We start from the raw sequence: 19,861 nt of genomic DNA on the forward strand, positions 1-19,861 counted from the left end.
GGTTGGATACTTAATAGAAAAAGTGTGTTGTTTTGGGCCACTGTAAGACCTTTTTTGACAGTAATAGTAAAACAGAGTTATTCTCTTCTCAAGATTCTCGAAGGATTGTCATGGTCAAATGAAGTGATGATGTGTTATACCTTATGTTATTTTATGGTTTTGTTGTATGCAATCACTCAGAATTCATAATTATATGCTCTGACTTCCTGTGTATACAGCAAGCTATGTGTGGTGGAATATGTTTGACTTGTAATGCTAAGAGCCTTGATTTCTATGAGATCACTGTGTTTTTCTTGTCTACTTGATATTATAGACTCCATAGCCCAATGAGATATCTTTTGGTGTGTTTCCAACCAGTTATGTTTTCATAAGTAAATAAAGAGTTAGCCATCTAGTGTGTGAAGGATTTTATCAAGAGTTTTGAGAGAGCCCTCTCTGATCAAAGAGGCTAATCTTTGGTCTAAAGATAGGTTGAAATAGTTACATGAGACCATGCTTAGTTGCAGCCCTCAGTACTGGTTTTGTGATAACATACACAAAGGCGCGTATACACGCGGGATCGCAGATCAAAAGTCGTGTATGTGTATGCACGCACTTTCATGCAAAGAAAAGCGTGTACATGTGGGAAAGCATATGTTTGGGTTTGTGGTATTTAGACCTATGGTTTTGGTCCTTGGTATTGCGTCCAAAGTGTTGAACCCAGGTATTGGATCCCTAGTATTGGTTCTCAATGGTTTTGGACCATGGTATTGACTAAGGCCTAAGACTATAAAAGGAGAAGAAGATCATTAGGCAAAGGTATTGAGAAAGTCTTGAATATCTGATGAAGTATGAGATCCAATATGCAAGATATGGGTTATGATGCATTGCTTGATTTAAGCTAAGGAAGGATCTCACGGTTGATGGAGAACAAGATCTAAGGATAGATCAGGATCAAATGGTTTGAAATTAACTATCTCTATATGGTTGATTATGCTTATTCTAGATCTGTATTCTGACGCATGTAATGTTCTGAACTGGGTATAACTTAAGTTTGAAATAGCTGCAAGTCATGATTGAATATTTATAGATCTGTACGCGGGTTGGCTTTGGTGAATGAGTGTATGTACGCAGGTTTGGTTCATCACAGTAGCGTATACATTATGAAGTATGATATTTGAAGTTGCAGTTTGGGTCTGATTGTTATTGCAGAGTTCTATTGTCTTCTTTGTGTTCTGGTGACGATGTTGTTGACAAGGTTTCAGTGTTTCAGTGATTCAAGATTGATGATGCTAGTATTGCTAGTGTTGATTGATTATGTGCTTCAATGATATTGATGGGTCCAGTATGAAAATTGGATGAAATGTGACCTTCAGATTATTGTGTTGTGATTCAGGAGTATCCAGTCTGAAAATGTTGAAAAGTGGTCCCTGGAGGATGAAAGGATATTGTAGGCCAGCGCCTATGCACTAGTACATTAGCTAGTACAAGAGTAAAGGGGGTGGTAGCTCCCTTCCAGTAGCAGCTAGAGAACGAGTGAAGATTGGAGCATTTAGTAGGTAGGCACCTACGTACTAGTAAATGGATCAGCTAGTACAAGAGCTAAGGGGGTTGTATCTCCCATCCAGGAGAGTCTGGAAAACGAGAGAGGGTTGTAGCCCTCTGCAGGTAGAAGCCTGCGTACTGGTATAAGACTGCACCAGTACAGAACTATTGTAAAATAAAGTTTCTTATTAAAAGAAGATAGAGACAACTTGCAGCAGGTGGTTTTCACCCTCATTGGGTTTCCACCTTATATCATGGTGTTCATGTGTGCTTCTTATGTGTGATGATCTGTTTTGTTTTACTGCACCTGCTTATTGTATATATGGTTAATGAAGTTCTGATGCACTAACTAAAGATCAACATTTAATGGATTAACTGAATCATAAGTATTTTGGATATACACTAGTTGCATTAAACATATTTGTGTATACACGCAGGTTCCCTTATTTGAAGTAGCGTATATGTATCTAAGTATGGAAATGAAAATGTTTTACTGATTTGATAATACTGATTCACCCCCCCCCCCTTAGTATTATTTCCAACAGATAATTGGAGTAAGTAGGATAAATTGCCTTGCGAAAAGAAATAAGAGGAATATCCAATTCAACCTTAGTGGCTTTGATATCATGCATTATAGATTTTACTTCGGATGCAAGAGCAAGAGGATCATTATTTTGTAATTCAAGAGTGAAGAGTTTAATCATGAGTTGAACAACTTCAAGTGCAGAGTGTGAGTCATAGAGTTCTTTTAGCTTTTGTAAGGCTTCGAAAGCATTTGAAAATGGTGAAATATGTCGACTCACCTCTTCACTTACAGATGCTGCAATTAATGCATAGGCTTTGTTGTTCTTATTTTCCCAAATGGCGAACTCCTTGTCTGAGGTAGGCTCTTCTGGCTCTTTGTCTCCATCTCCAACACACACTCCTTTCCACAACTCATTGAAAATGAGGGTGTGTTTTATCTTTCGGGACCACTCAGGATAGTTCTCCTTGCCAGTGAGAACTACTCCCACAATAGATATGATTGAATGCATTGTAAAATCTGAGTGTTGTAAAAATACTTCTGCTGGCAAAATTTTACTCCTAAAAAAGATTTGATTCTGATATATGGAGATAGAGGTATCACTGTACAAAATGTAATATCATACACTGCAATATCATTCAGCGTAATAGCATTCACCATTCACCGACTCTAACATTATACAATGCAATAGCAACACAACATTGCAGCAACAGCGATATATCCCACAACGATATATCAATCTTCCCTTATTTTGAACCAAAAATACCATGCGAGAAGGACAATTAAAATGAGAAATTGTGTATTATGAGCAGTAGCCAACCTGATATTCCATATGCCAAGGTTACAGCTATTCCCTCTTCGCGCAGTTTCCGACAGCTATTGGTCTCAGAGTTTTGGAAACCAAGCAACTGTAAGAAGCGGATCAGTAGTCCTGAACTAGATTTTCCGCCATTAGGTGAATTAGAAGCATAATGAATCTTGAGAGCTGGAAAATGACTGACTTCTGCTAAATAAAACAAAGGTAAGTCTTGGAAAACCTTATTAAACTACCGCAGGAACCTCAGGAATTTTCAAGTTGCAACACTAGACATTTCTGGTGATAATATTGGATGGGTTTCCATGCTACAGGAAGCAAGGGCGTAAAGGGTTTGCAGAGCCGCCCTCGCTAGTGAGTAAGGCAGAAAATGACAATGCGTATGGTGTGAGTGTTGAGAGCAGATAGCAGTGCGTATGGTGTGGAGTATGGAGCGTATTCGAGACTGGATACCAGTGCGTATGGTGTGAGTGTTGAGCAGTATTCGAGTCAAGCATTCCACACAAAAAAAAATAGTGATACCACACAACAAAAATGCAGCAGAGAAAAACAATGGGCAGCAGCAGGAGGAGCAGCGCTTTTATGAAAACGCATATGATACCATGTCAGACATAGAAAACACATATGACAGTGTATTAACAAAGACAAAGGTGTGAGTTCTGCAAAATAGGAAGAACATAGGCAGAATAGGGAGTTACAAAGCAGAGGGAAGCCAAAAATGGCGTTGGCTCTGATACCATGTCAGACCAGGAGGTAACTCCTCAAAACAATTCATGATATTCATTCAGGTTGGTCTTTATTATATACATGAGGGAGAGACTATTCATTTCATCTCCCGGTGACTCTTCATATTTTCTATTATTTATTTACATCAATTACAGTTATTCACCCAATCCTGATGATTAGGTGTCAACAATTTGGTTTACAAAGACTAAGCTATGTTTGATGCCAATGATGGTTAGAGTTATGATTGCATGAGTATGACGTATCTTTGTTATACATGGCTTGTATATACGTGGGTAGAACATGAGGCTCAAACCCCAAATCATTGTTTTAGCCATGTTCCTATTCAGATTCAAACACAAGCCTTCAGGTCAAACTCGTTACTTTTTGGGCTATTGTGCGGAATTAATATTAAAGCCAAATGGTTCCTTTTTTTGTTGAAAAAAAAAAAAAATATATATATATATATAGCGAAATTAATATTAAAGCCAAATGGTTCCTTTTTTTGTTAGAAAAAAAATAATATATATATATATATATATATATATATATATATATATATATATCGGGGTTTGTTACATGTGATATATATAAAACATAGTACCTCTGCATTGTATTTTTTTGTATTACTGGAAGTATTTTCATATTTGCTACATCACATTCCAACACTAATTTAAAACCTTCAAACATGGGTTCCAAGGTTGCATTGTAATGATTGTCAACGGTATAGTTGGGTGAGCTCTGATATCTATGGAAACCCTTCATTACTGTTGTTTATTTGTTGGTTTTGATGTTATTACAAGCTAGAAAACTCTATTTTCATCCTCAAAAATTCAGATTTTCTTTGCCTCCACCCTGATCATTCATTTAAAGCTATAATCTAAAATAATCCTAGAGTTTTTTTTCTAATTTCAAGTAATGTATGCATGAGCACATTTTCAAATGGTCTAAATTGTTCTAAAGGATGTTAAATGGATAAAACCCTGAACATTATGAGGATTTCAAAACCTACATACTGTCACTTGGTCAGTTTTGTTTCTTCTTATCAATCTTGAAAAGAGGCATGCACAATCTTCACATCATTTTCTTTTGAGAGGTTGGTGGGTCTCTAGCTTCATCTTGTAGGTATATGAAATGATTTCACATGTTGTTTTGTTCATGAGTGAAAACTCCCATTCATTTTATAGCATATTTGATGTTTGCATATTGTTTGTGACTCTTCCACTAATCTCAACACTTTTGGTGATTGTTTTCAAATGCTTGTGATCCACTTTCTGAAAATCTGTTAATTAATAAAATAGTCTTCCCCCAAAAATAAAACTCTGGAACCCTCACAAGTTATGCTAGTTCAGGATTTATAAGCAGGTTGAATTTTTCCTGGTTGAATTATCTTCTAGCCACTGGGAAAAATTATGCCATTAATTTATAGCATATATCTATGCTTAAACCTAAAGATAGAGTTGAAAGAATTTATGCTCTGCTGCAACTGAAGTTGAAAAGAAGACAATGTTCTCTTGATCTGCTATATTACGGTCCTTCCGGAAGTAATTTAGCCTCATTGTTATCTTGACTTTTGTAAAATAGTTTGTGATGTATGTGGGACCCCTTCTAATACGTAGTTTCATAAATGAAGCAACAAACAAAGAGGATCTTTGTTACAATAGAATGGCACTTGCATTTGTATTATTTCTAGCTAAGTTTTCTGAGTGATTATAGATCATCAATACAATCTTTTTTTTGGGAAAACATAGCTTGTTGGTGCAATTGTTGTTGTTTTCTACAATTTACCAAAAGGTTTTATTGCCTTTCAAATTCTTCCTAGGAAAGCCATGGAATTGGGAAAATTGTGAATAATATGTCAATTAATGTGGAGATAGTGACTCAAGTGGTTGTACAAGTTCATGACCTTTGGTCAATGCCAATTCATATATTCATTACATTGCTTGTTGTCCTTGTGGCATGATTTGACTTGTTGTGCTCGCTAGCTTGGCTACTATGTTAATTGTGTTGGTTATTTTTCTATTCCTAGCCTCTAAACAACATAAATATATGACACAAGTAATATATTCCAAATATAACCATATGAAAGTCACTAATGAAGCAATAAGAAACACGAAGATTATTAAGTTGTAGGCCTGGCATTAATGGTTTCATAGGAAAGTTGATGTTGCTCGTGGTTAAGAACACATTTGGATAATTATGTTTATGTATACCATTGCTATAACCATTTTTATACTTTGGTTATCACCTATTGTAGTTTTTGTTATACAATTTGCTTCATGTGTATTGATGCAGATAGTGCTTACTCTAGGCAAATGTTTTACTTCAATGCTGACATTTTTCACTCTCCAAGAACCTATGATATTTTGTCATCAATTACTCATTGCAGCAACACAGGTTGTTGTTTCTCTTCGTCAACTTGAAAAATATCTTCATGGTGATGAGGTGAATTTTGAGGTTGTTGAGAAGCTTTTTGATGGAGTTGAATGTTCTTTGTCAATTATAGATGGGTCATTCAAGTGGCATCCTAAAGATGAAGGTCTGATTCTTAATAATATAAATTTATATGTAAAACCTTCATCTTTCATAGCCATTGTAGTGATGTGGGCTGAGGAAAATCTGCACTTCTGTCATGTATACTTGGAGAGATGGAAGTAGTCACTAGAATTGTAAGTAAAATCCACTTTTATGTGCATTTTTTTGCCATTTTTTAGTTGAAATAGAGTGATCAATGTTGTCGAGTATCTCATCTTGGACTAGTTCAAATGTCATTATGTTATGGAGATCGTGCAATGTCAAAGCTCTTGAAGAAAAACCATTATGTTGTAGTTTAACATAGTCTAACATTATGACTTAACTTATTTTGCTAGAGTATGGTTATGCTTATAGATCTTATTACTTGGAATTATGTGAGCATAAAAGGTGTTATGCCAGTGAATGTAAAAACAAAACAAGCATTAATTTTTGCAGATAAAACCCATGTTGACAAATTTGAAAGCATGTCTTTATTTTATAAGTGTAGTGTTGTATTATATTGGCTTCATACATTACTTTGTATAAAACCAAAATAGTCAATCCACAGGGGATACCTTGCTTGGCTCGACCTTTCCACTAAGTGTAATTCCCAAGGAGGTTTTGGATCCATTCCCACCAAGACCTGTGGTTTTACTAGCCACTATTGTGGTTGAACTCTTTAAGTACAGGATGGTGAGGGGAAATAATTTGTCTTGTAACTCTATCAGTTGTTAATACTACACTTCAATTCAGTTATATATTTTTACATTTTATTGACTGGTAACAATGGTTTTTGACACTTATAGCAACTTGTATGAGCCTTATTGTTCTCTTTGTGCTTATAGCTAACCCTTTTCTACATAGATGGAAAGGCATTGTGTTATTTCTTGATTAACAAATAACCACATTCTTGGTGGCTATTGTGGGCGGATAACAAAAAAATATTATTTAGGTGGATAGAGGGTATAAGACTTGGTGAATGAACAAGGTCTAGTAGTGGATATAGTGATGGTGCAGTTTTTCAAGCCATCATGGGATGGGTGCATGGCAGCGAAAAGAGGCCAAACAACAAAACAATCTTGAAATTCTTGAAAGAAAAAAAACACACACACACAAAGAAAATGATCGTTGAAATGTTCTTGAGATGGACGTTGATCTTGGACACTGGAGGACATAACGAAAAAAGTCCCTTCTAAGAGGAGTTAAGGATTTGTGTTTCCAAAATCTACCATTGCTAGCTCTAACTATGAATTTTTAATGGTGACATGTCTTATTTCAAAAAAAAATTACATGAAAAGTGTGATGCTTTCTTCCATGTTAGAGGACCAACTAGTGATTGTTTGCTTCTATTTTTGCTTTTCTATATTTGAGAGAGAACATAGGTTGTGTCCATAGGGCTAATGACTCGCCATTACTTGAAGCTTAGGGTTGAATAGTAAAGGCATATTAGTTTGTCTTTCCTTTTTGTTGTGTGTCCTAAAGACAAGGTATACCTACGTGGGGATTTTGTTCAGTGAGCAAATCCTAGGGCTCAAACATAAATATATTTTTATTTATTGATATTTAAGATGTTTCTATCATACCTAGTGATAACATCCATGTCTACCACTGGATGCATCTCTACTATTTAAACATTTTGATTGATTAATTTTTTCACCTTTGTCTTGAGGATGAACCACATTAGATGGTCTGAAACGTTGACCAGCAGCTTATGATGTGATTCATCCGAAAGACATTATCAAAATCAGGTGGGATGTTGTTTACATTGTACAACCACTAGGGTATACTCAAAGGACAATCAGTTCAATGGCCCTGTTACAGATGCGTGTTGACTACATTTTTATTTGAGGAATAAAATCCTTGTGGGAGCTATAATAATGCCCTAGTTTCATTGACCATGTAAGCCTACCATTGCTAAATGTGTGTTTAAATACCTATTTACTAGGAATCCACTTACTCATGAACAATGGATTAAGAGGGTTTTCACCAATTTTCTCTTTTTTCTGCTACTGAATGAATTAATGTTCACTTCGACTAATTGGGCTATTGGAATGTAGGCCTAGTAGGGTACACTGTATGTTCTATGTTTAGGAACTTTTTTGGAAGGATTCCCAACAACCCATTGAGGCTAATGAGCTTGAGACTATTGTTCCTTGTTTTGATATGCCTTGAATTACAACACTTTGGTATCATGCAGACTTTACAAGGCATCCTCATGTAAGACATTTCAGGACCTTACAACCATTCTGAAAGGGCTCTTTGCAAAAAAAATCTATCCATTACCTATTGTAGCTCACAAGAATTACAAGAGTTTCTCTTCCCATGGTGTTCAAAATGATGCATTGTCTGGTTTCATTTCTTCACTAGGGTTTTTGTTGAATGTAAGCAATATCACACTCTTCTTTCTAGTTGCAAAGGATGAAAATATAACATGGGGCTCGGTACTAAACTATCATGTATAAGTGATATCCTTCAGAATTGAACCCTGCTATCAAGTAAGATGACAATATGAACCATAGTCTTACCTCCAATTTGTTCAATAATGTTTGGCAAGTTTTCACAGTGATCGTTCTCCACTTTTTGTGTTGAAAGAGTTGCCACAACATTTGAAGATCTGCTCAAAGAAATGTTTATATAAATTGATAAGTTATAATTTTTTTATTATATAGCTATATGGTATATGATGATTAGCTCATTTTATTACATCAAGAAAAGACTGTAAAAAACTAGATGTAGGAGGTAGATCACATGCACTTGCTCTTGCTCTACTTGCTTAAGCAAGTAGGGGAAAGCCTATCTTGAATTTTGATGTAATCCTTGCTTTGTATAATCCTTTAGGAGGGATTATAATTGCATCCATTCAATAATATAAATGCCAGGAAGAGGGAAAAAGAAAAAGATATTATTATGCTTTGGCCCTTCATTCATTCTGGATCTATTGCAACATTCAGTTATTTGGTTTTAATTATGGTTTGTTTTTTCTTCTTGGGTTCTTGGATGTGTGTTAAGTGCAAGGATAGTTTGACCTTACAAGTCTTCTAAGGAATTTGTATAATAGTTACATTCTTTGTGTTAATGGTTTATTAGACTTCTTCCTTTGTTTTTTTTCATGTGAAGTTCTATTGCCTTATTTCCAATAGATGCACTATTTCTTCATCCCTCCATCAATCATCTTCACATTTGCATACATTCTAAAGTTGAGCCAACAGAATCACAGATTTTGGATTTCTTCATCACTGTAAATTGGGCATCTATTCACCTATGTTTTTTTCATTGCTAAGCATATAGCATGGTTTACAATTCTATATCGAAAATGGACTTTCCATATTAAAGTTTAGAAAATCTAGGAAATCCAGTGTGATAATCCACTATAGTTACATGGTGTGCATGAGTAAGATATACCAAAAGGACTAGGCACTTATGCTTCCCCTCATTCTTGCATATTCCATTCTATTTCTACTTGTATTTCACCTTGATCTTGAACAAAGGATCATTTTACCTTATACAATCAAGTAGTCTGGGATCTAGTTGACTTCATTGAGGATGTTCCATGAAGTAGCAGTGAATAATTGATTCCTCCCTCTAGTGGTCATAGTATTAAAAACTTCATTGAGGATGTTCCATGAAGTAGTAGTGAGTAATTTATTCCTCCCTCTAGTATTCAGAGTATTAAAAAAATTCTCTTTTTTGATACTTAAATTGGATATCCTAATGGTCTAAATAATAGTAAAAATTTTGCCAAAAGAAGTTACCCGACTTCCTAGTTAATTTTCAGATATGTGAAGGTTTCATTTAACTATATAAAAATTCCCCTAGCTCCTTAAGGTTTTCTTATATGTAGGCTTTGCATATTTACCCTACATAAGTCGATCTCACTACCCACATGCACCTTATGCCTATATGAACTGATGTGAGCTCTGAACCATGGAGTGTGTTTTACGAGATTAACCAATGTGTTTTATGATATTTTATATGGAGAGACATACATGATGGGTGTTTTCTATCATCCTATCCTTCTCTTTGTTATTGGCTTGTAACTCGCAAAAATTCGGAGTATATGGTCATCTGATGATCCACAACTTGTGTGTGAAGATCCACAGGTTCCACTTTGTGTTTTCTTATGCTGATGTGAAAGATATGCCAGAGGAATGTACAAGGTGAACAATTCTGCAACAAAATGTATCCATGTGGATAGAGTACACACCATTCTAAGCAACAATAATTAGGTTGGTTTGGAAGAAATCTTGGATATTATTTCAGTTCATCAATCGTTCTACAAATGAACCCCCTGACCTCTGATGCTCCTTAGTCAAGTTTGTTGGAGTAAGCTAAAACAAAATTACTTTAAGTGGTTTGTCTTGGCAATTTGCATGACCAATCATGGGAGAACTAGATCTAAAATCAACTATAGAATGTTTTGGATGGAATCATGAGAAAAATATGGTATATGTGATGTAATTATGCATAAATATTCCCATAACAAGATGTTCAAGACAATTACACTGGTGCACTGTACTTCTTACACTATTCCAATGCTTCTTACACCACAAAGCCTAACAAATGGGATGTCCCTTGCAAGGATGAAAAACAAATGGTGTAAATACCTCAAAAACCTAAGCTACACACATTAAATTATCCAAAGTAGTACATATGTTGATATTTCTAATGCTTTGGAGATGATTGTATGTCATGTTGTCTCTTGACATAAATTGTATTATTGAAAAAAAAATGCAAGGATTGGAAAGAATGTTGATTTCAAACACTAATGTAAGCTTAATATATCCATGCACATATAGCTGAGAAATGTAAGATATTATTATTCCTTTTAAAAAATATTAGTATATTTGATCAATTTTAATTACCCTTATCACTCCATGTACACATAGCCTAAAAATTTCTTTATGATCTGATGAAATTTGTTTAAAAGTACAACTTCTTTAGGAGTCTAATTTTGCTAGAATTAGATGTTGCAGGCTATAGGAGATGGTGAATATGATATCACAGGCCTTAACTTTGAAGCATCTTAAAAATTTCTTCCAGGTGCTTCATTGTTGGAGCCATTGGTGGAGCCTTCCTATCTTGAGAATGCAAAGCATGGAGAAATACCTCATTCTATGAAGTTATACACAAATACTGCGAGACTCCTTGAGTACGTCCCATAACTAGATAGAATTTGTGATGAAAGTTTTGATTATTATTATTTTATCATTAGCTAATTTGGATGTGAACTTGCATAATCTGTAGTTTTGGACAAATTTTCAAGCAGTGCTGAAATATAATAATGATGATTCAGATTTTGATATGGTAGCTTCTCTATTTTCTTACACGTATTTTGCCTCAACATATGAGAGAAACAAAGAAATGGTAGTTGTTGCTTTTGCATATAAATGTATGGGAGTGGCACACATGAGGGTTGTTCTTTCAAAAAATTCATGTTTATCTAGAGATTGGCATGAGCTACATGCAACTTTTCATAATGCTCCACTTGGTAATTTGGTTAATCCTGTATTTTTCTATTCTGAATGTTGTTTCTGCAAGAATACATCATGCAAAATTAAGGTTGTCTAGTATATGTGATTCTTCAAAATGCCATGCTAATACTGTGGTGAAGGAAATGTGTACAAAGATAGTAGCCCTCCTCCCTATCTCTATTACTCTCACTTTATGGTGAATATTGTTGACCTATAGTGTGCCTGACAACCATCCCACGACTTGTTATCACTGAAAATTCTGTTGCTAAAAATTTTTAGCCTAGCCTAAAGACAGGGGATTTTCGTAGCGCATGAATTCTTTTTTAGCAGTTTCGCAGCGCTACCTGTTTAGGTGATTTCGTAGCGTGCTACGAAATTGGGGATTTGTTCGAGTTTTCAGTGGAGGCCCAAATCCTATCATGCCTATTGTACACGGGCTACAACTGCTGTGGATGAGGTTGATCTGCTTAAAGGTCTAATGTCAGATCTTTCAGATAAGATTGAAGATATCAAGGTTTACATGGTTGTGGGATCGTGTACGTGTCAGTGATGAGCTTTTGAAATGTTAAAGATTGGGTAAACGATACTAGCTGTTCGTGTATTAGTTCTTCCACCGACAGAGAACATAGACACCTGGTTGACATTTGTTTTTCTTTGCCGGAAAAGGGATCAACAGCAACTATCTGAGCAAACAACAATGGAAGAGGATCTCTCATCTTCATTCACTGGTATTGTTGGAGATGGATCAGTTGATCTCCGTGGACGCTCTGTTAGGAGAGCTCATACTGGCCGATGGAAAGCATCACTTTTCATAATTGGAGTGGAGACAGCAGAAAGGCTAGCCTATGCAGGCATTCTTTCCAACATGGTTACTTACCTTACAGATGTTCTGAATGAAAGCACTGCTATTGCTGCAAAGAATGTGAACGCTTGGTCAGGCGTGGCGTCCATGCTTCCTTTCGTTGGAGTTTTTGTAGCAGATACATATTCTGGTCGATATCGGACCATTGCTGCGTGTTTTGTCATCTATTTGCTGGGTTTAATTTTGGTCACTTTATCGGCCTCTGTGAGGAGTTTGCATCGCTCTGGGATTTTCTTCTTCTCAATCTACTTGGTTGCTTTGGGGGCAAGGAGGCCACAAACCCTGTCTACAAGCATTTGGTGCAGATCAATTTGAAGACGGTGATCCGGTAGAGAAAAAGTATAAAAGTTCATTCTTCAACTATTGGTATTGGGGTATTTGCTTTGGTACTCTTCTAGGAGTCACTGTACTCTTGTATATTCAGGACAATGTTGGATGGGGTCTGGGATTTGGCATTCCTGCCGTGACAATGGTGATAGCACTGTTTACCTTCTCGTGTGGGACAAGATTTTACCGACATAAACTGCCCATCGGTAGTCCTCTCACTCGAATTGTTCATGTCTTTGTTGCAACGTTTCATAGGTGGAATGTTTCTCCTCCTTTCCAAGAAGAAATGAAAGTAGCTGCCCCTGCAGAAAGAGAAGGTTTGAAGTTTGGGTCGAGAAGACGGTATTTGCCTACTGATCAGTTTAAGTTTCTTGACAAAGTCACAGTTGAAGATGAATTAGACTACGAATGCAAAACAACCCATAATTGACGACTATGCACAGTCCAAGACGTTGAAGAGGTGAAAGTTATTCTTGGGCTGTCACCGATCTAGGTGTTATGTTTGACATTTGGGATTGTCTTTTCACAATCTGCAACCTTTTTCACAAAACAGGGCGCCACAATGGATAGAAATATTGGAAAACATTTTGAGATCCCTCCTGCAAGCTTACAGAGTATTATTGACCTATCTATTATTCCACTGTTGCCTGTATATGACCGCATCTTTGTTCCGATTGCAAGAAACTTGACAGGGAATGAACGAGGAGTATTTATGATAAAGTTTATGTTCACACCATGTTCAAGGATAAAAAGAAGGGCACTTCGGCGTTTCAAACTGGGGATGTCGTTTTCTCTGTCATAGGCGGTCGCTCAAGAAAGGAAAGAATGATATGATGGAGTGAGAGATTCGGTGAAATTTGTGATGCTTTCGAAATCTACTTTTCAGTAGCTGAGCGAATAAGTTTATACCTGGCACGCATATGTCAACAACAGACAATTGATCACTTGGTTCTGATTGCCACAAGGCCGCCGTTATTGGTGACACCTAGGATCCATTAAAATATATATCGAGGCCACATTCGTTTGAACCGTGCCCAGAAAACTGCACCAGCAAGTTTTGATGCAACTACTGCAATCTGGAAAATGTTAGTGGTGAATTTGAATGCATTGCCTCCTTAGAGGGCCGTGAAAATGAAGTCAAAAGTGTTTCTTGGAGCGCGTCTGGTATGCTACTTGCCGCATGTGGTCGTGATAAGTCTGTCTGGATTTGGGATGTTTAACCAGGGAATGAGTTCGAGTGTGTTTCAGTACTGCAAGGCCATACACAGGATGTCAAGATGGTCCAGTGGCACCCTAATCGTGACATTTTGGTCTCTGCTAGTTATGATAATTCTATCAAGGTTTGGGCAGAGGATGGAGATGGTGATGACTGGGCATGCACGCAAACATTGGGAAATTCTGTCAGTGGCTATACATCAACAGTGTGGGCGGTATCTTTTAATTCTTCCGGAGACAGAATGGTTTCCTGCAGCGATGACTTAACGTTGATGGTTTGGGTTACAAGCATCATATGAGTGGAAAGGGAAATGGTTTGCTTATATACAAGTTTTATGCTGTGGTTGTGCGCGTCGACAACATTGGAGGACGACTTTTTTATTGTTTTGTACAACATGCTTAAGGACAAACAAGAAGTTTCGGCCCAGACAATTTGAGTATCATCCATCTGATGCTAGTTTGATGGTCTTCGGGACTTTGGATGGGGAAGTGGTTGTGATCAACCATGAAAGTGGTAAAATTGTCGGACATGTTCAGTCAGTTGGAGAAAATCATAGTATTCTTGGTCTATGTTGGTTCAACAAGGACCCTTCCAAGCTTATTGCTAGCTCTGACAATGGCACATTACAACTGTATGATGTGAACCGAATGTGCTCAACTGTTTTTCCTTCCAGATATGGTGCAGGCAGCAGCAGTAGAAACCCTGCCACTTACACATATGAAGAGTTTGAGAAATTAACATCTGTCCATATTAATGAAACAGATAATTATTTCCTTGCTAGTGGATATTCAAAACATGTTGTTCTGTATGATGTGTGTAGTAGAAAACGGTTACAAGTTTTCGAAGATCTCCACCGTGAACATATAAATGTGGTAAAGTTTGCTCATCATTCCCCATACTTGTTTGCGACTTCATCTTTTGATCAGGAAATCAAAACGTGGGACTTACGACAAAAGCCTACACATCCTTTGTATACAACGACCAGCTTAAGAGGGAATGTGATGGTGTGCTTTTCTCGTGATGATCATTATATCCTTTCCTCAACTGTGGATAATGAGGTCAAGCAACACTTAGCTTTGGATGGAAGGCTACATATGAAATTTGACATTACTCCTACAGGAAGTGTTCAGAACTATACTCGGTCATATTATATGAATGGGAGGGATTACATTATTAGTGGGAGTTGTGAGAAAAAAGTTGTTCGTATATGCTGTGCTCAGACATGATCTTGGCAAAGGTGGCCATGAATTGAGTAAGAGCACAGGAAATGCTGGTGGCAGACTTGCTTGTGGTGTTGTCGGTCTTCAAGGATGAATATGAGCAGTTGGTTATTTATAGGCTGGTTCAAATGGTGAACCGTGAAGCCTAGCAAACAGCAGCTATTCAATTTTGTGAGCAGATTAGAGGAAGACTGTGCAGTTTAGAGGAAGACTGTGTTTTTTTTAAGTCACACAGCAGTTTCGTAGCGCGCTACGAAACTGCTGTAGATGATTGTTTTATGAAAAAAAAATGAAATTGATGCTGAGGTCAGCAAATCTTGAAAAGGATGACTCGAGGCCAGTAAGGAGACTATAAAAAGCTATCCAGGTATTCAAAGGGTGACAGGTGTGAGTGTTGAAGAGAAAGGTGAAACTTTTTGTTTTTTGCTAAAATTCTTCCTAAAGTTACTTTATGACCGAATTGTTAGGGTTCTGGTAGGGTTACCGAAATTTTGGGTGGTACACCTGTTCAGTTCACAAAGCGTCCAGATCATGAGGCATATTGGATTATGCGTGATTATTAAAGGTATTAAATGGCTTGGAGCATAGTCTTTTAGTACATGAAGACTAATGGAAGGCAGGGACCGTGAAAACAGGGCACATATCCTCATCAACTAATGAGTCATCCACACAGCAAGAATCCGAAGCTGCTCGTTCAGTGAATGTTCCTCAACATGTCTCAGCCACAACAGAAATTGTACAGCTGTCAAGGATCCAAGGAGAATCATGCATACGAAGAGATGGAGTTGGATTTGAAATATAATTGGGATTTTATGTATTTACAGCCCAACACTGCATGTATTTAATTAGTTAGTTTAGAAATAGATAAGGGTAATTAATGGTAGATCATTGAGTTCTCCCTTCATGCTGGTTGAGGAGACTCAAGATAGCGGTAGTTTTGGTTTTCCTATATATGGTGAAAACTCAGATGTAAGTAGGGTTGGATATTTATGAAAAACAGAGTTTTATTTTGGCTGATGTAAAAGACTTATTACAGTAATAGAAAAACAGCTGTTGTTTCTTCTCAAGATTCTCAATAGATTATATTGTTCAAATGTAATGGTGGTTTATTCTCTTAATGTTCTTTTACAGCCTTGTTACAGCATAATCACTCAGAATTCATGTTTAATGCTCTGACTTCCTGTATGCTTGGCAAGCTGTGGTTTATGTAAAGTATGTTTGAACATCTGATGTAAAGAGCCTTGACTTCCATGAAATGACTGTGCTTTTGTTTACTGAATGTGTGAGACTCCATAGCCCAATGAAGACTAATTTGATATTTGTCCAACCAGCTTTGTTTTCATAAATGTGTGAAGAGTTAGCCATCTGTTGTTGTGATTGATTTTTATCAAAAGTTTGTGAGAGAGCCCTCTCTGACTAGGGAGGCTAATCCTTAGTCTAAAGTATGGTTGAAAGAGTTACATAAAATCTTGCTTGGTTGCAGCCCTTAGTACTGGTTTTGTGATAACACGACTAATATAAATTTCCATTATGTATCTAACATTTTTTAAAAATCAATTCCAATATATGAAATTTCAAGGATATTAGAGTTCTTTAAAGGGTGCTAGCTCAATGGAAGAGCACCTCCCTTATAAGCAGGTGGTTGGTAGTTTGATTCCACTACTACAGTGAAGGGGTGTTTAAGACAAGTTCTTGGTTTGCCCACCTTTCAGTATTTTAGACAAACTGAGTGTCTTATATCGTTGTACCTTGTCATGGTCTTATACATATGTTCTGATCTGATCTTATACTTGTGTCGACTTCTTTCTTTGCACATGGCATTTTCTAGGAGTTGTGCTGGCACTACCACATTGTATTAACACTAGTTGTACTCTCTGGTCCAATTGACCTTACTTTTGTGGTCATTTTTCACACAGTAATAAAATTGTCTTATTTTATCTTATCTAATGTCATGTCATTAGACAACTTGTAAAAGATGAAGAGGTTGAACTCCAAATCTTTTACCAGACAATAGCAAAATGCAGACATCTCCACCAATCCACTCTGACCAAATAAGCTTTTCAAATCTATAAATAAGCTTGGTGTATTTTCCAGATTGACCATCAAGAGAGGATGTCAGTCTAATTTTTAGTAATGTCATTTATTAGTAATAATCAATTTACTTTATCTAACATATGATGATTTGATGATGAATAACTTCATGGTTCCCTTTTCAGGAAGCAGGTATCCTTTCTATTCAATTTGCGCATAATCTGATATGATGTATCTCATGAAATGATTGTAATTTTTTCTTGATTGTTAATTGTATGCAAAATACTCATTTAATGCAGCAATTGTTAGAATTGTGAAATAGGCAAGGATGATTTTTTTGATCCAATTTATTATCTTTTCACTTTCTTTACATGGAACCTAGCTTTTGTTTCAACATTTTAAATTGCAAATTAGAACCTTATCATGTACCTTGAGCTTCTAATAATGAGGATCATGGTCTTAAATCTTGAATATCCTTGACCAAAACTATATTGGCTACCTATTGCTAAAGTGCAATCAAAGTGAGCAACATTTTTAGTTTTTATCATATGTTGATAATATTTTGATCTGTCTTTTGCTCAGACAGAGATGTTTCTAGGGCTTATGTTCAAGGCGTTGAAGTCTGATATAAACTCAAAGCGTGTTGCTGCATTTTCAAAACAATTGTTGCAGGTGTGTAGTTTGGTTGTGGTTATGCCAGGATAGATATTATAAATAAATTTGAGACTCTTACAATTTTTATTTGGAAATATAAACAATTTATTGGTGCTTTTAGTAGCAATTAAATTCCTTATTTTAATTTGATACGAGGGTGCATAAATTTCACCAAATCTACATTCTCTACATTCAATAAGTATGACAACACTAATATCTTAGTCTTTGGCTAGAAACAATTTAGCAATTGGCAATCTTGGTCATGGTTTTTACAGGTTTATATCTTATTGTGCAGGTCTCACTTCAACAACCCCCACAATTTGCATGTGCATGTCTCTTGCTATTGTCTGAAGTGCTAAAAGTGAGACCTTCTTTGGTGAGGAATCATGTTTGGTCATTGTCTTTTGCATTTAAATCATCAAATGTGTAATTTTTTCCTTGTTTTGAAATTGGTGGGTCTGAAAGATATGATCATAGATCACTTATTTTCTTTTATTAACAATTAAATGTTTGTTTAACATGGATTGAGCTTGAGGAAAATGATGATGATATTAAACATTTTGTGGATGTTATGGAAGAAGGTGACCAAATGACAAAAAATGACCTCAAAGCCACTTCTCATAACAATATAAAATCAGAGCTAGTTTCCAGTATTGCTAAGGTAGAAAATTCTAATATAAGCAATTCTGAATTGGATGATGGAGAAATTCCTGGTCATTCTTCTTATTCTAGAAATAACAGTACAAAATATGATGAGGACATGTTTGGGAATGCCAGGAATAATAGTGAACAGTCTAGGGCTGCCAAGGAGAGATGAATATTTTCACAAGACATATTAAATACAAATAATCAGTCTGATAAACTAGGCAAAAGTAATGCCTGGCCTAAATCTGGCTACTATGATCCTCGAATGCATGAACTTGCTTATTGGTATGTTGTTCAAACTTTTTGTCTTGCAGTTAGGATTTGAGAACCTTTTGATTGGTTAATATGATTTAACTTTTGTGATTGTTTTTCCAAAAGGCAGCTTGAGTTCTAGTGGTAGAATGGTAATATTGTGATGAATCTTTGAATATAGTTGGGCCTAATGGTTAAGAACATGTGTTTCTTTCTTAGAGGTCATAGATTTGAATCTAACAGAGGGTAGGGTATGTACAACTCTAGAGACTAAGTAGTGAAATCCCTATACAAAGGGGGTTCCTTGTCCCACAAACGAAGGGGTTTCATAGGTCAATTTGGTGTTTGGCTAGTCTATGACATTAATAATGGATTATTATTATTGTTGGTGTTGGTGTTATTTATTTCCTGTGTTAACTAGTCTTAATTTGTCATCTACAAATCATATTGTAGCTTTCACTTGCTTTTAAGGATTTATAATGTACCTATTATCACTTAAGATGAACTACTCCAAAGTTCATATTGATTGATTTTACATTGATGGTTCATGGATACATTAGTAGATATTGAGCATCAACAGTTCATGAGTGCTACAGTCAAACTTAGCACATGATTGTAGGATTTAATTACTTTGAGTCAAGGCTTAGACATGTTTCTTGTGCACCAAGTCATCATGTTTGTCATTTTTCTGCGGCAAAATTTGAAATTGAGTGAATAAAAGAAAGTGTATTGAAGTTTGCTAAGTTTGGAAAATTTAATCTCCTATTTTGATTCCCATTCTTAGTGTGTCTAACAGTCAAAAGCATGTGTTTCCTCCTTGGAGGTTATAAGCTCAATTTCAGAGAGGTAGGGTATGAACACCTTCATAGAGTAAGTAGCAAAATCATTGTGAGGAGGGGTCCCTTGTCACCCATAAACAAAGGGTTTGATACATCAATTTGGCATCAGGATATGTTGCAACTTTAAACTATATTATTAGTCCCTTCCATAAGCAACATGGACTATAGTAATTCATTAGGTGCTTACTATGAGCAACTGCAGAGGAAATAAGACAAAAAACCCAAATTTTTGAAGCAAATTTTACA

At 36.2% G+C, this 19,861-nt stretch overlaps 2 pseudogenes; both read left to right on the forward strand.

The window, feature by feature from the left end:
- Positions 1–12,239: 12,239 nt before the first annotated feature.
- On the forward strand, positions 12,240–14,240 carry LOC149246537 (protein NRT1/ PTR FAMILY 5.10 pseudogene; annotated as a pseudogene).
- Positions 14,241–14,435: 195 nt separating this feature from the next.
- Positions 14,436–15,200, forward strand: LOC149246538 (protein DWD HYPERSENSITIVE TO UV-B 1 pseudogene; annotated as a pseudogene).
- Positions 15,201–19,861: the final 4,661 nt, after the last annotated feature.

The sequence above is a fragment of the Pinus tabuliformis genome, chromosome 7 (genome assembly GCF_031772625.1).
Source record: "Pinus tabuliformis cultivar Carrire ecotype Pingquan chromosome 7, CPIR1, whole genome shotgun sequence".
Taxonomy (NCBI): domain Eukaryota; kingdom Viridiplantae; phylum Streptophyta; class Pinopsida; order Pinales; family Pinaceae; genus Pinus; species Pinus tabuliformis.